We start from the raw sequence: 16,925 nt of genomic DNA on the forward strand, positions 1-16,925 counted from the left end.
AGTCGGGAAAGGAGATGTCCTGGAAAATGCATAACGGAAATGTCAGTGTGTTTTAGGCTGCACTTACATGGGGTTCTGGATAAGTTTGCCCCATTCAGACAGGGAATGGACGGTAGGGTGAAGGAACCATGGCTGACAAGAGATGTGATACAGCTGGTCAAGAGGAAGAAAGAAGCTTTAGGAAGCTGACCTCAGGATTAGAAAACAAGGATCAGACATGAGTGTAGATTTACAAAGTAGCCGGGGACAAACCGAGGAATGGAATTATGATAACTAGAAACATCTACAAAAAGTCTGCAGTAACTTTAAGGAAAACCCCAAGCCATTCTGGATGTATGTGAAGAAAAGGATAACTAGAGTGAGTGTCGGGCCTGTTGGGAATAGAAGATGAAACAAGCCCCTGAGGTCGGGGGAAGAAAGGCAGGTCCTGAATGAAGTCTTCAGTACAATATTCACCAGTCACAGGGACGTTTGTGAGAAGCGCGTTAAAAGGGTGATGTGCGACAACATATCGAAGTTAAGAAACAGGATGTGTTGGAACTTTAAAAAAACATTAGGATAGATAAGTTCTCTTGTGTGGTCGGGAGAAACCCCTGGGTGACTGCAGGACGCGGTGAGTCCTACCTCAGAGACAGGCAAATTATTGGAGAACATTCTTAGACACAGGAGTTAGGAGAATTTGGAGAAGCATTGCTTGATTTGGGAGAATCAGTATGGCTTAAGAGGGCAGATCATCTCTCACGGGCCTGGTTCAATTCTGTGAGGATGAGGCGGTCAGCCTTCGGTTAAACATGGTAGGACCTTTCAGAACGTTAGAAGACTTGGTATCCTGGTAAAGGTGGCTTGCGGATTCAGGACTGACGCCTAAGAAGGCAGAGAATAGTTGTGGATGGAACGTTTTCCCTTTGGATGCTGGTGCCTGTGGTGTCCCGCAGAAATTTGTTCTGAGACCCCCGGATTTCTGTGTTTTAAAAATGATGTGAATAAGGAAGTGGAACGGTGAATTACAGTATTTCCAATGATGTGGAAGTTGGAGGAATTATGGATAGTATAGAAGATAATCAGAGTTTACAACAGGGCAGTGACAGGACGCAGAGCAGTGCTGAGAAGTTACAGATGGTGCTCAACCCAGAAAAGTACGAAATGATTCACTTTGGAAGGATGAATTTGAAGTCAGAGAGGTGATACTTTCTCGAGTCAACCGAGGGCCTCACGTTAGTACGAGTTCACAATGGAAATAGAGTGATGAGACTTTCTCCAATAAGCCGAGGGTCCGCATATCGGAACGAGAACCACAATCAGCACGGAGCGGTGCACTGCAGGAGCAGAAGGAAGTGTGATTGACAGGTGAGCTTGACCACATCCGCTGTTCTGAACAGACTCATAGTGACGCGCGCAAGGCAATATACCTGACAGTAAATCAGGAGAAAAAAATACAACTTCGTGGCAAATAATACAACAGCCTTGAAAACTGCGGAGGATTCACAGATTTCACTTGCTAGTTTGTTCAAAGAGAGAATGGATGGAGAAATAGTGGTAAAATTGTGGCAGGTTTGAGAATAAGTTTAAAGTCAAATAGACTGCATCGCAGGTCACGGGTATGTGGTGGTCAAGTCGTTGACTGGCAGAGGTCAGGTTCCAGCCAAACGCCCCATGTGTGCGCTGGAAAACATTGTTCTTCAAACTTTCCACAGCCCTCGCTAATTTCCCGAAAACATGTTCCCTTTTTGATCACAGATCCCTGGAATATCGCTGTAGATCTTTTAAATTGTGTCGTGGAATACATGTGCAGTATATTTTATTGTAACACGTGTCAGCTGTCACTGTGATTTCCAACACTCAAACCGCCCGGAATGACTGGAACGAACGAAAGAAAAGAATGAACGGATATTCCCCTTTAATAAAGAAGCGTTCTCCATTTCACCCCTCCAGAACAAACTCCTTCCCTCAATTTTAGAAGCAAATGTGCTCCGTTGAATGCTACAAAATAAATCGACTTCATTATGAACGCCTCCATAAACACTGATACAAAAATGTCCTGTTTAAATAGCTGAGGTCAGTTGTCATGGAATTTAAATTGGCAAAATTCACATTATACTTTGTTTTAAAGTAAGTAGATTGCAATGTCCCTTGAGGAGTCAAATTCATGGCACGGTGACAGAGTGAGTAAAAATAGTTTAACGTAAGTGTTTGTGCAGTTGGTTGTTACTAATGTCCCTGACGTGATAGCCACGCTAATTGCCTCAGTGGAATTGCTCTCTCCTCAATAAAAGTCTGCTAAACCGATCACCAGTCCATCTGAGCAGCTGAAACGCTTCGTGCAACTGAACGCTGCTTCTGGCGGAATATGGGATATGCGGCGATTACTACATCGCGGCCATTTTCTATCCCACACTTGTAGCGGTTGGTGTCCCCGGTAAGATGCCGGAGCTGGTCACTTTATGTATGGTGCCGTCGTTACTGTGCTGCGGTATCCGCACTGTTACTGAGCACAGATGCTACCGTCGGCTGAAACGTGCTCCCGGAATGGAGGATTCAGGCATCTGATTGTTTTATTTTCATTATCCGTACTTTGATAGCAGTTGTTTTCTTTCTTTTGTCAATTAAGTTGGTGCCGATATTGTCGTTGTTTCACAATTTCACATCGCTAAGCTTTCTGAAGTGATGCTGGTCTCTGCTTTTCTAGGTCCGACTCTCTATCAGTGCAGTCTCTTCGATCTTATAAAAACGTGGTAGCTTATTTAAATGAAACGTAGGTCTGTTCCTCTGTAAGTCAGTAAATGAGAACTCGAGCTTTATATCTCATTGACTCCGCTACAAACAATCCCTTCAGCTATTTCACCTCTAATAATGGAAATGGTGTTGTTTACAGGAGCGATCGACTGCTCACCGGTACGTTAGTCGTGGAAATCGGATGCCGCGCTCCAAATTGTGGGAATGTCGCCAATCCACTGACACTCACATCCGTCATTGTCCTCCAGCCGGAGCGCAGCGACCGAGACCGCACATACTGGATTCCCGCTTTCCACTTCCAAACAGACCATACCCTCGATAGCATCGATAGAAAGAAAATGAGGGCATTCAGGGAACTGACCATATTTCTATTTTATTTCCAATTACCTTGTAGTTAATTTAACAGCGACTGTGATCCTCTCTCGGGGAAAATGCATCAAACATACTTGGTTGGAATGACTTTAGCGGATCTGATGGTGGTTATCGATGTTACTTTAGTGGAACAGACCAACTTTATCTACATACAGTCTAATTATATTTCTATTTTTTTTCAATTTCTTGCAGTTAATTTAACGGTGATTGTGATCCTATCTCGTGGAAAATGCGGGACTCTCCAAATGCATCACCCGTTACCTGGTTGGAATGGCGACAGCGGATCTGATGGTGGTTATCGTTGTTGCTTTAGTGAATCAGACCAACAATATCCACATTTATTCCAGATCCCTGCTCATCACTCCTGTATGCGCTCTGACACTTGTATTTGCGGCTGCAACGACGGACTGTTCTGTTGGGTTTACGGTCAGTTTTACCTTCGATCGCTTCATCGCAATATGTTGCCGAAAGCTGCGGGAGCGATACTGCACCGAGAGAACAGCAACAGTGGTTATCGTGACCGTGGTTATAGTGAGCTGCGGGAGATGTGTCCCGATTTACTTTGTCATTGAACCTTACGTCTTCATTGACAACACGCCGTGGCGGTGCACCGGCACATATGAATACGCTACTTCACCCGTGTGGAGAGGATACGCAATACTGGACAGTATTTTAACACCATTGCTACCAATCGGCTTTAATCCTGCTGTTTAACGGGTTAACCGTAAGACATATCGTTGTGGCAAATAGAGTCCGCAGAAGGCTTCGGCAGCAGCAGCGACAATCAGAAAGATGCCGAGGTGGAAAAACGTAGAAAATCGATGATTTTATTGTTTTTCTATATCAGCTAATTTCATATTATTTTGGATGCCCAATGTAGCCCGTTCCCTGAAATGGCAATTGGAAAACTATTTCTACGAGGACAGATATTTGAGTTCCCCGGTATACATCCTACAGCAATTTGGGTTCATGTTGCAAATGCTCAGCATGTGCACCAATACTTGTATCTATACACTGACACAGAGGAAATTCAGAGAAGAGCTGAGGAATGAAATGAAGTATGTGTTTACATTAAATGGCCATCTGTGTAGATAACGCAACTGTCTAATGGTAAATCAGCGGGAGTTTTCAATTAAAGCCATTTGACAATGAAATAGTTTGCCAAATATGTCATTAATTCAGACAATCATATTCCGGAAATTGCAGAATTGGCGGAAGATTGATTACTTCATACAGTTCTGAAAGGTAGCAATGCAAACGTTCAATGCTGCTGGCGTTAGTGTTACATTGGATCAAGTCATCACAGACACTCGATTGTCACAAGGGCAGGGATGGCTTCAGGACTTTCCTGGTTTAAGATATTTCAAAATGGACAGGGTCGTGTAACAGGTTCAGGTATGCCATAATTTCTCAGTTGTGTCCAGGATGGATTCATGCCACTATAAGAAGAAAGGCGGACTCGCAAACAGTTGATATCGGATCTACTATTAGAAAAGCAAACCGGTCCGGTGACAGATCTCTCTGCGGGTCAGCATTTCAAAACGATAGGGAGAACTCCCCGACTTTTACATTGCACAGTGATAGGAGAAGGGAGCCAGGAATTTGGGGTCTGCAATGTATGGTGTTACCTGGCAGGAACTTGGAACGTCCATTGGGAAATGATGTACTCAGGGAAATGCGCAACAGATATGTGGAGATTGTTTAGGGAGCACTGACATCGGGTTTATTGTAGGTTTGTCTCGTTGACGGAGGGAAAGGATGATAACGTAAAGTAACCCTGGGTGACAAGAAAGTTGCAACAACTCGTCAAGAGGAAGAAAGAACGAAACTTAAAGATTAGGAAGAAAGGATCAACTAGGTTTATGGCGAATCAGAATGTAAATAGGAAATAATTTAACAATTGAATTAGAAGATTTAGAAAGGGACGAGAAGGCTTTGGCGAGTAGCACTGTGAAGAACAGGAAGAGACTGGAGTGGAGTGTGGGCAGATCAGAGGAAAACTCGTCTCGGGAGTCCATGGGGGCAGTGAAGCTCCTCACTGAATACATTGATCAATGTGAACACAGAGTAAAAAGGCAGATATGCCAGAACATGCCGCCGCTCTGAAAGAGGATGCAATTTTCCGATACCTGAATTTGGGATACCAGGTAATTTGGGAAAGCGAGCGAAGATATTGCTGCGCTTTGGACATTATATGTGTGTCTTCGCTGGCCACGAAAGTAGAACTAGAAGATTGAAGGGTGGAAAATGTTATTCATTTGTTGACGAAAGATAATAGGGATATTTCTTGGAATTATAGATCAAACTCTTGTCAAACTCTTCAACTACCTCTTTAAGAACGCTGGGGTGTACATCATCTGGTCCAGGAGTCTTATCTACCTCCAGGCGTTCCCGCTTCCAAAGCACATTTTCTCATTAGTAATGGCATCTACACTCACTTCTGTCCTTGAATTTTTGGCTTCTTTAGAAAAAGAAGATGATAAGTCAGAATAAAAAGTGTTGTGGGCAGTGGAGAAAAAATAACAAGGAGGTGAATTCATCGGTGAAACTGGGAGAAGGGGAGGGGTGTTAATTTTTAAAAAAACACCTCTTCAGGATATTTCTCTTAACAAAAGTAGAATTGAGCACGGCATGCCGGCATTTGTAAAACTAATACAAAATACACAGCACTAAACTTAAATGAGAGCACAATCCCAGAACATGAGGAAATGGTCACCTTGTAACTGATTTTGACGGAATATGGGATATCCGGCGATTTACTACATCGTAGCCAATTACTACCCCACACTTGTAGCAGTCGGTGTCTCGGGTAAGATTGCCAGAGCTGTGGTTACTTTATGTATGGTGCCGTCGTTTACTCTGCTGCGGTATCCGCACTGTTACTAAGCACAGATGATACCATCGGCTGAAACGTGCTCCCGGAATTGAGGATTCAAGCATCTAATGGTTTTATTTTTATTTTCCATACTTTGATATCAGTGTTTTATTTCTTTTTTCAATTAAGTTGGTGCCGATATTGACATTGTTTCACAATTTCACCTCGCTAGAGATTCTGAAGTGATGCTGGTCTCTGCTTTTCCAGACCCGAGTCTCTATCAGTGCAGACAGTTCGACCTTATAACAACGTGGTAGCGTATTTAAATGAAACGTAAGTCTGTTCTTCTGTGAGTCAGTAAATGAGAAATCGTGCTTTATATCTCATTGACTCCACTTTGTGACCGCTACAAACAATCCCTTCAGCTATTTCACCTCTAATAATGGACATGGTGTTGTTTAGAGGAGCGATCGACTGCCCACCGGTACGTGAGTCGTGGAACTCGGATGCCTCGCTCTAAACTGTCGGAAGGTCGCCAATCCACTGACACTCAAATCCGTCATTGTCCTCCAGCCGGTGTGCAGCGACCAAGACCGCACACACTGGATTCCCGCTTTCCACTTCCAAACAGACCATACCCTGCATAGAATCGGTAGAATGGGGGCATTCAGGAACTGACCATATTTCAATTTTCTTTCCAAATTTCTTGCAGTTAACTTAACGGCGATTGTGATCCTCTCTCGGGGAAAATGCATCACCAGTTACCTGTTTGGAATGGCTTTTACTGATCTGATGGTGGTTATCGATGTTACTTTAGTGGAACAGACCAACTTTATCTACATTTCGTTTAATTATATTTCTTTTTGCTTTTTCAATTTCTTGCAGTTAATTTAACGGCGATTGTGATCCTCTCTCAGGGAAAATGCGGGACTCTCCAAATGCATCACCCGTTACCTGGTTGGAATGGCGACAGCGGATCTGATGGTGGTTATCGTTGTTGCTTTAGTGGAACAGACCAACAATATCCACATTTATTCCAGATCCCTGCTCATCACTCCTGTATGCGCTCTGACACTTGTATTTGCGGCTGCAACGACGGACTGTTCTGTTTGGTTCACGGTCAGTTTTACCTTCGATCGCTTCATCGCAATATGTTGCCGAAAGCTGCGGGAGAGATACTGCACCGAGAGAACAGCAACGGTGGTTATCGTGACCATGGTTATAGTGAGCTGCGGGAAATGTGTCCCGATTTACTTTGCCATTGAACCTTACGTCATCATTGACAACACGCCGTGGCGGTGCACCGGCACATATGAATACGCCACTTTACCCGTGTGGAGGGGATACGTAATACGGGACTGTATTTTAACACCTTTGCTACCAATCGGCTTAATTCTGGTCTTTAACGGGTTAACCGTAAGTCATATCGTTGTGGCAAATAGAGTCCGCAGAAAGCTTCGGCACAGCAGCGACAATCAGAAAGATGCCGAGGTGGAAAAGCGCAGGAAAATCGATGATTTTATAGTTTTCTATATCAGCTGATTTCGTATTATTTTGGATGCCCAATGTAGCCCATTCCCTGAAATGGCAATTGGAAAACTATTTCTACGAGGACAGATATTTGTGTTCCCCAGTATACATCCTACAGCAATTTGGGTTCATGTTGCAAATGCTCAGCATGTGCACCAATACTTGTATCAATACACTGACACAGAGGAAATTCAGAGAAGAGCTGAGGAGTGGAATGAAGTATGTGTTTATATTAAATGGCCATCTGTGTAGATAACGCAACTGTCTAATGATAAGTCAGGCGGAGTTTTCAATTAAAGCCGTTTTACAATGAAATGGTTTGGCAAATAGGTCATTAATTCAATCAATCATATTCCGGAAATTGTAGAATTGGCGGAAGATTGATTACTTCATACAGTTCTGAAAGGTCAGCAATGCAAACGTTCAATGCTGCTGGCGTTAGTGTTACGTTGGTTCAAGTCATCACAGTCACTCGATTGTCACAAGGGCAGGGATGGCTTCAGGACTTTCCTGGTTTAAGATATTTCAAAATGGACAGGGTCGGGTAACAGGTTCAGGTATGGCATAATTTCTCAGTTGTGTCCAGGATGGATTCATGCCACTATAAGAAGAAAGGCGGACTCGCAAACAGTCGATACCGGATCTACTATTAGAAAGGCAAACCGGTCCGGTGACAGATCTCTCTGCGGGTCAGCATTTCAAAACGATAGGGAGAACTCCCCGACTTTTACATTGCACAGTGATAGGAGAAGGGGAGCTTGGAATTTGAGGTCTGCAATGTATGGTGTTACCTGGCAGGAACTTGGGAACGTACATTGGGAAATGATGCACTCTGGGTAATGCGCAACAGACATGTGGAGATTGTTCAGGGAGCACCGACATGGGGTTCAGTAAGGGCTTGTCTCATTGACACAAGGAAAGGATGACAGCGTAAGGTAACCCTAGCTAACAAGAATTATGGACGAATCAAGAAGAAGAAAAAATAGAGTTTAGGTTTAGGAAGAAAGGATTGGGCAGGGTTATGGCGAGTCACAATGCAGACAGCAAAGAATTTAACAATGGACTTAGAAAAGGTATAAGGGGAGCTTTGAATGCCTTAGCGAGTTGCTCTGAAGTAAGGAAGAACAGGAGGATGACTAGATCAAGTGTGGGCAGACCAGAGGAAAATTGTGTATGGAGTCAAGGAAGCAGTGAATATGAACACAGCGTCAAAGGCTAGAACATGCCGACGCTCAGAAAGAGGATGCGCCGGAAACTTGGAAAACATTATGATAGATGATTCCACGGTGCCGGAAGGGATATAGTCTAGGTCATTTTGGAAAGCGAGCGAAGATATTGCTGTACTTTTTGACGGGATATTTGTGTCTTCGCTGGCCATGGAAGTAGAACAAGAAGACTGGGGTGGGGGGCGGGGGTTTGGCAAGTGTTATACCTTTTTTGACGAAAGATAATAGGGAGACTCCTTCGAATTACAAACGGGTGAGTATTATGTCAGTAGTGGGTCGAAATTTCGGTACACTTTACAACTATGATTGGACTTAGCAGTTATAGAGGGAAATAACCGATTTAATCTGACCACCGAGCAGCAGCTGGATAATTCATGGAATTAGGGCTGATGATGTAAGCAAATCGCTGAGCTAATGATTACACCGCCACGTTATCTAAACTGACCTTCCATTTACATATTACAGGGCAGATACTCCAATGACCTCAAAACAATCCTTTGCAATGAGACCTACAACTTAAAACCAGCATTTCAAAGTGTTCAGCAGCAGCTTCTGCTGCTCATTAAAGAACCAGCCTTCCAAAATGCCAATTCCAAACTGCCAATTCAAGTAGACACCATTTTATCCTAATGCAAATTTACCTCTGGATCGTGATTTTATCGTCTCGGGTGTAGGAAACGGTCCAAATTTCGATCCCTTTAACCCTGAATCCACATGGCCGGTGTGGAGTCCGTGTCTCCATCAGAAAATCCATAATAAATGAAACATAAATAACTACACAAAGTAAACACTTGGCGAAAGCAAACCGAACATCCGGGCTCAGACTTGTCTTCCTGCAACACCATCGCAGGCAATTGGAGAATACAGAATAAACTATTTCGAAAGCAAAAGGCCTCAGCACGTATTCTAAAGAACTTAGGAGAGTGAGATGTGGAGACCTGAGACTCACATACATTAACACTTCATAGAATTTCGGAAAGATATGCAGACTCCGCATTTCGCATCAGTTCCTGGAAAACACTTCTCGCAAGGAGACACAAATGTTCTGCCTCATGTATAGTGAAAAAGAAGATTAATTCAATCATCCATCCCACACAAACTACAGAAACACATGACTACCATGAAGTTATTCATGGCCGTAATCTTTCTATTTCTCTTTCAATTGAACTCAATTATGTCCAAACCTCGTGCTATATTTTAAAATCCGCAATGGATTCATATTTTCAAAATATCGCAGAAAATGACATGCCCTTATTTGTTCAACAGTTAACAAACATCTTTAATTGCAATCATACAACATTTAATAAAGACTTTCGACTCCAAAACAAGGAGACGCAGAAAGTAATATATCGTCCAGGAGTTAATATTCAACACAATAAAAAATATGGCGTCTCCACAACTCCAAGCATCCAACGACTTCCGAGGTTTCCCACCTCCAATTTCAGACCAAGGACAGGATTCGGATTAAATGAACCCTTTGTTGTATAGTATCAGGGCTAATGATCCCCCCGTACCACCGATGAAGCAACAGATTTGGACCACTGTCACACCCACCTCCAGCCGGAACAATTGTCTTTACCGCCTTACTGAAGGAGTGAAGGTATATTCCTGTAGTGTGATACTCCCTTTATCATCTCACATCTTCTTTCTTCTCATGCTATAACCATCCATTTTACTGAGTCTCCATGCTTCAGTGTGTGCAATGACAGAGGGACCGAAAAGCATCAACGACTTTCTAGTTTGGTCGGTGCTGTGAGATACTGAAGTTCTAACCCAGACATACAGTCAGACAGCCACAGGAAGCAACTGCACTGAAGCAGGATCTTCAATCCGTCAGGTCCGTGTGGAGTTATTTACACTGCCTACTGCCATCGACCTCACCCGGACAGTGGCCATCCATACCCCTCTCATCCGTGACTTATCCGATCATCTCTTAAACGTTGACATCGGAATCACAATTACCATTTGTGTTGTCAGCACTGTCTACACTCTGACCACCCTCTGGGTGAAGACGATTCCACTCATAATTCCCTTAAACATTTCACATTTCACCCTTCACCCATGATCTCCAGTTGTATTCTCGCCCAACATCAGTGGAGAAAGCCCGCTTGAATTTACACTCTCCAGCCGCCTCATATTGTTGTACACCTCTATCAAGTCACCCCTCAGTCTTTTACCACCTCGGGAATAGTGCTAACATAGTTAATCTTTCTTTTTAATTCAAAACATTCAGTACCTGCAATAGCCGTGTAATTTTTTTCTTCATTTTTTCAATCTTATTTGCATCTTTCCTGTAGGTAGTTGAGCGCAACAGCACACAGTATTCCAATTCGGGCCCCAATAAAGCCTTAAACCACAGCAACGTAACGTCCCAACTCCTGTACTCCATACTTTGGTCTAGGAAGGCGAAAGTGCGAATAGCTTTACGACCCTGTGTAACTGTGCTGCAACTTTCATTGAATTATGGACCTGCATTCCCAGATTCGTTTGTTCTATCGTACTCCTCAGTGCCCTGTTTCTCATTGTGTCAGACCGACCCTGGCTGGTCTCTCCCCAATATGCAAACTCCAACACTTGTTTGCGTTAACTCCGATCCTGTATTTTTCAGACATTTTCCCAGCTTATTCAGATTCCGCTTCATGCTCCGGTACTCTTTCCCGCTGTTGACTACGTCCGTAATGTTGCTGTCATCGGCAAATTTGCTCATCCGGTTAACAACATTATTATCCAGATCGTTGATATAGATTAAGAATAACAACGGCTACAGCGACGATCCCTGGGACACTCCACACGTTACAGGTCCCCAGTCAGACAGACAACCATCCATTACCATATTCTAGCTTCCCCAACGTGGCCAATGGCGAATCTAATTTACTACCTCATCGTGAAAGCCAAGCGACTGAACCTTCTCGAACATCCTCCCATAGGGGACCTTGAGAAATTCCTTGCTGAAGTCCCTGTTAGACGGCATATGCACTGCCTTACCTTCCACACCATTCCTGGTAACTACTTCGTAAAGCTCTGTGAGTTTGGTTAGACACGACCTGCTACGCACTGGCCCATAATGACTATGCCTAATGTTCCTGTTTGTCCAGTTACTTCCCTTCATACCCCATGACCAGCGTAGTCTGAACACCGAGGGCAATTCCTCATTACAAATATAAATGATATAAATATTCATACTGATATTTATGGCGTATTGTTTTTTTTAAATTCTCCTGCACTTTATTATCCGACGCATTGAGAGTAGTCTGGAAAAGCAAGGCGTCATAGCTTTAAATAATTAATCGACTTACTTAACTATAGCAAGATACGGTACGCTCAATCGAGCACAGAACATAGAATATTACAGCATAGTACACGAGGTTCTGGTAGGGGTTTCAACTAATGTAAGTTCGATCTAACACATCCCCCCTGCATCTGATTCAGAATCGAAGGTTTCAAAGGTACATTTAAAGAATCAGAACCAGATTTAATATCACAGACATACGTCGCGAAATTGTTAACTTTACGGGTAGCAGTAAAATCAAATACAGGATAAATAAAAAAAGAGAAAACTAAACTGAGATACAGGTGGCAGCGGGGAATATAGCTGCTCCTGAATCGCTGAGCCTGAGCTTTCAGGCTTCTGTATCTCCTTCCCGAAGGTAACACTGTGTAGAGGGCACGTCCTGTTAGTGGGCAATGTTAATGATGGACGCCACTGTGACAAGAATCATCCCTTGTAACAATGATCAATGAGATACAGACAATCTGCATTTACCAACAATTATCTGTTATTATTTCTACTAAAAGCACGTAGATTTACGCACTACCTTCCTGTGTGCACCCTACTGGAAACCCTGACACTCCATGAACAGTCAATGAAGAGAAAAGGTATTATCCGGGAAAAGAGTCTACACTGGCAACATTTTCCATAGAAACGTAGAAAACATAGAAAATCTACAGCACATTACAGGGCCTTCGGCCCACAAAATTGTGCCGAACATGTCCCTACCTTAGAAATGACTAGGCTTACTTACAGCCCTCTATCTTTCTAAGCTCCATGTACCGATCCAAAAGTCTCTTAAAAAGACCCAATCGTACCCGCCTCCACCATTGTTGCCGGCAGCCTATTCCACGCACTCACTACTCTCTGAGTAAAGAAACTTACCCCTGACATCTCCTCTGTACCGACTCCCCAGCACCTTCAACCTGTATCCTCTTGTGGCAACCATTTCAGACCTGGGAAAAAGCCTCTGACTATCCACACGATCAATGCCTCTCATCATCTTCCGATCCTCATGTTCCCGATCTCCACGTGTCCGTTGTGATTATACCTTTCGGCAATGGTTGGTCTCTGGCCGCTGGAGAGTTATCACCCCGGCATATCGAAGCTCTGGAATCTTATATTGTTCCTCATCAATTGAACCACTGGATCTCCAAACCATTGGCTCAAGGTCACCTGACCTACCTGGGTCACATGGTTACTGATCATTGTACAGAGCTTCAACCAACATATTGTACTTGGCTCAGCCCACCCCAGCCTTGTGTATTCGTATCTTTACACCCTGACTGGTCCAAGCCAGTTAAATCAGGCAACCCAGACAGAGTCGAACGAGACTACAGATTGCTTCTTTGATATGTCTGGCATTTTACATAACAAGTAGCTGCTCCTCTGAGCATGGTCTCAGGTTTATTGCTCTGATTAGATTGTCCCAGGGTCAAGAATCAGTTCAGAGACCACGCCCTTTACATAACAAATGGCGACTTGTTTGAGAATGGTCTCAGGTTTAGCAGATCATGACCTGAAGCTTCCTGTGTCCACATTCAATTCCTCTGATTAAATTATTCCAGTGCAAGAATCAGTTCGTTATCCACAAAATGGGGGGAAACAGAGAGAGCTGGTTTGTCTATTTCTCTGTCCTTGATCAGACTGTAGTTTCTTCTGGCCAACAGTGTTTGATGAGCCATTCAATCTGACACGACGGTAATCTTTCTCGGGTCTGCTGTCGTCCGAATGCACCGGGGTGGATGATGGAGGTTTTGCAGAGATGCCGAGTGCCTGTAGGTGTCGAAGGGGTTTACAGAAATGCGGTGTGTTGTAGGGGTTGGAACGGTTTTGTTACGTACCCCGTAGCGGATTAAAAGAACCAGCATAAATGGAACACAGCTGGAGTCTGGTATTGCTGCAAACAAAACACTATTTATTAGTATCTACGTAATATAGTAATATAAAACCAGATAAATCAAAAAGGTTAGCAGAGTTTATGCATATGTAAGTGTGTAAATATAAAACCCCAAACTTCTTCAGCTTAGGTAGTAAATGATACAGTCTTACAATGGTATAAGAATGACGTCAGTTCAGTTCGTGATATTAAGTTGAGTAGAATTGAGGAGAGAGAGAGAGAGAGAGAGGTGATTTGTTTTCCAAGTAAGCTGATGTCGTCGATCTTTCCGTTGCCTTCCGAAGTCCTGTTAAAGTTTTGTGATCACACAAAAGAGTACCGCCTTCACGCAGTAAAGCTATCAAAGGTTAAACATACCGATAACATTCCACCGGTCACCCCCTTTCCCACACTGCGATCAAAACACACCCTTTCGTGGGCACTGAAAGTTCATCCAGTGTCTATTTCTTCTGCATTTCTGTCCGTGTCTTCCGTGTGTCTGTGTGTCTGTCTGAAAATCTAGCTGACCTTGTATATATCCCAAACATGCTGAACGCCAGCTGCCCATTATATAGCCCGCCCTTCCGTAACCATGGCGACTCACGAGCTGCTCGGTGCTCTCTCTCTCTCTCTCTCTCTCTCTCTCTCTCTCTCTCTCTCTCTCTCTCTCTCTCTCTCTCTCTCCTCTCCCTCTCCCCTCTCTCTCTCTCTCTCTCTCTCTCTCTCTCTCTCTCATCTCTCTCTCTCTCTCTCTCTCTCTCTCTCTCTCTCTCTCTCTCTCTCTCTCTCCCCTCTCCCCTCTCTCTCTCTCCTCTCTCTCTCTCTCTCTCTCTCTCTCTCTCTCCTCTCTCTCTCTCTCTCTCTCTCTCTCTGAATCGGTGTACACCAACTCTCTCTCTTTTTAAGGCACAGTCCATATTGCATACACCTTAGTATCTCGTCACAGTTTTTACAGATAGCGAGGGGGTGTCAGCACACTCTCCACCAATGTAGAAATGCAGTTTACCTGTAGTACCAAACTGGGCATTTCTGTCTGTAACAAAATGAAACCCGTCTTGTGTCGGAGTGTTTTGCTAATAATGTTCGTGCAACATTATGCTGCGTGATCCTGAGTACCTGACTGCAGAACGCAGGTCCCTACACTATAATGGCAGAATATGGCATTAAAGGCAAAACTTTTGGCAGTGCGGAGGATCAGAGGGATCTTGGGGTCCCAGTCCACAGAACACACAAAGCTGCTACACAGGTTGACTCTGTGGTTAAGATGGCATATAGTGCATTGGCCTTCACCAATTGTGGGATTGAGTTTAAGAGCTGAGAGGCAATGTTGCAGCTATATAGGACCCTGGTCGGATCCCACTTGGAGGTACTCTGCTCAGTTATAATTGCCTCACTACAGGAAGGATATGGAAACCATAGAAAGGGTGCAGAGGAGATTTACAAGGATGTTGTCTGAATTGGGGAGCATGCCTTATGAGAATAGGTTGAGTGACCTCGGCCTTCTTCTCCTTGGAGCGTTGGAGGATGAGAGGTCGCCTGATAGAGGTGTACAAGATAATGAGAGGCATTGATCGTGTGGACAGTCAGAGGCTTTCCACACGGGCTGAAATAGCTACCATGAGAGAGCATAGTTTAAGGTACTTGGAAGTAAGTACAGAGGAGATGTCAGGGGTAAGTTTTTTTTTACACAGAGAGAGGTGAGTGCGTGGAATGGGCTGCCGGCGGCGGTGGTGGTGGCGGAAACGATACGGTCTGTTAAGAGACTCCTGGATGGTTACATGGAGCTTAGAAAAAGAGGGCTATGGGTAAAGCCTAGGTAGGTCTAAGGTAGGGACATGTTCGGCCCAGCTCTGTGGGCCGAGAGGCCCATATTGTGCTGTAGGTTTTCTGTGTTTCTACTCAGACGCCGGCCACTGGGTTTGCCCCCACCTTCCTTTAATTCGCTCTTACTAATCAATCCCAAATGTCGATTGGCCACTAGTTGATTGGTCACCGATTGCTCTATTGCACTGCCGTGAGCTGCCCCTCGGAAAATGAGCCTTATTGAAGTCCCCCTCCTCTCCAGCTTCCCGATGTCCAGGTTGGCCACTAGTCAAAGCTACCGGACTTACCTCTCAGTGATGACCGTGTCAATACCAGCAACATGACACTGGCAACCGAGTACATTGTCTTAGACAAGACACCTGCCAAATCTAATGCCACTCCCCTTCGCACTACATATGGACTGCCGTCTATGTATGCATACTGATCTGTTGTCCCCACATGTTCATTGATCTCTTTCCTCTCTGCAATGTGAATACTCCAGTTAAAGCCATCTCCTGCGTGTGTGTTTCTATTTGATATGTAGTTACACAGACACAATGCAGGCTGACATTTGAGTACAGAAGTGATGACCATAAGTTTCTCTATTCCTCCAACCCTGAGACAATTTTAGATCTAGATTCTTTGTTGTCCTCACAGTTCCAGTTCAAGAAACACATTTGTCTCTTTCACATTTTGCAAGGGACATGTAAGCAACGGCAAGAAGAAAATACACAGATATAACTGTTACTAAAAATTTTATTGGTGGCTTATTATACAAATGCCCCAAGTGAAGATGCTGAACCTATCTACACGCAATGCAACAAGGACTGCTCACTTGGAATAACTTTGACAATTGACTTAAATTGTGATGCTCCTGACAATATTGTAATGTCATTATGGGTGCAGTAAGAATTAGGCTGAGTGATGACACCTGACAGCTTTTTCAAACATTTGTGGAATGTAGAAGGCACCAACCCTATGAATTAATGTATCCTCCAATATAATTTAGGAATTGAGCTTCTTACATTGCATAAACAACTGATTAACACTTGTTTACAAACTGCATTGCATTCCAACAGTTGCTACATTCTCTCATGACTCATGTGGTCCTTTTCGTGGGTGCAGACTTCTGGGGAGCACGAGCACACTTCAGATTGGCATCATGCACCGCATCCCACATCAATAGAAGTTCGAAAGGGCCGAAAACGGTGCACTAGCATTAACTCACGGTAAATAGCAAGGATTGAAAGAGTCATCTAGGGTTGAAGGAACACTGATTCCAGCTGTCCTGAATCCGCT

Source organism: Hemitrygon akajei, unplaced genomic scaffold (assembly GCF_048418815.1).
Source record: "Hemitrygon akajei unplaced genomic scaffold, sHemAka1.3 Scf000092, whole genome shotgun sequence".
In the NCBI taxonomy this organism is placed as follows: Eukaryota; Metazoa; Chordata; class Chondrichthyes; order Myliobatiformes; family Dasyatidae; genus Hemitrygon; species Hemitrygon akajei.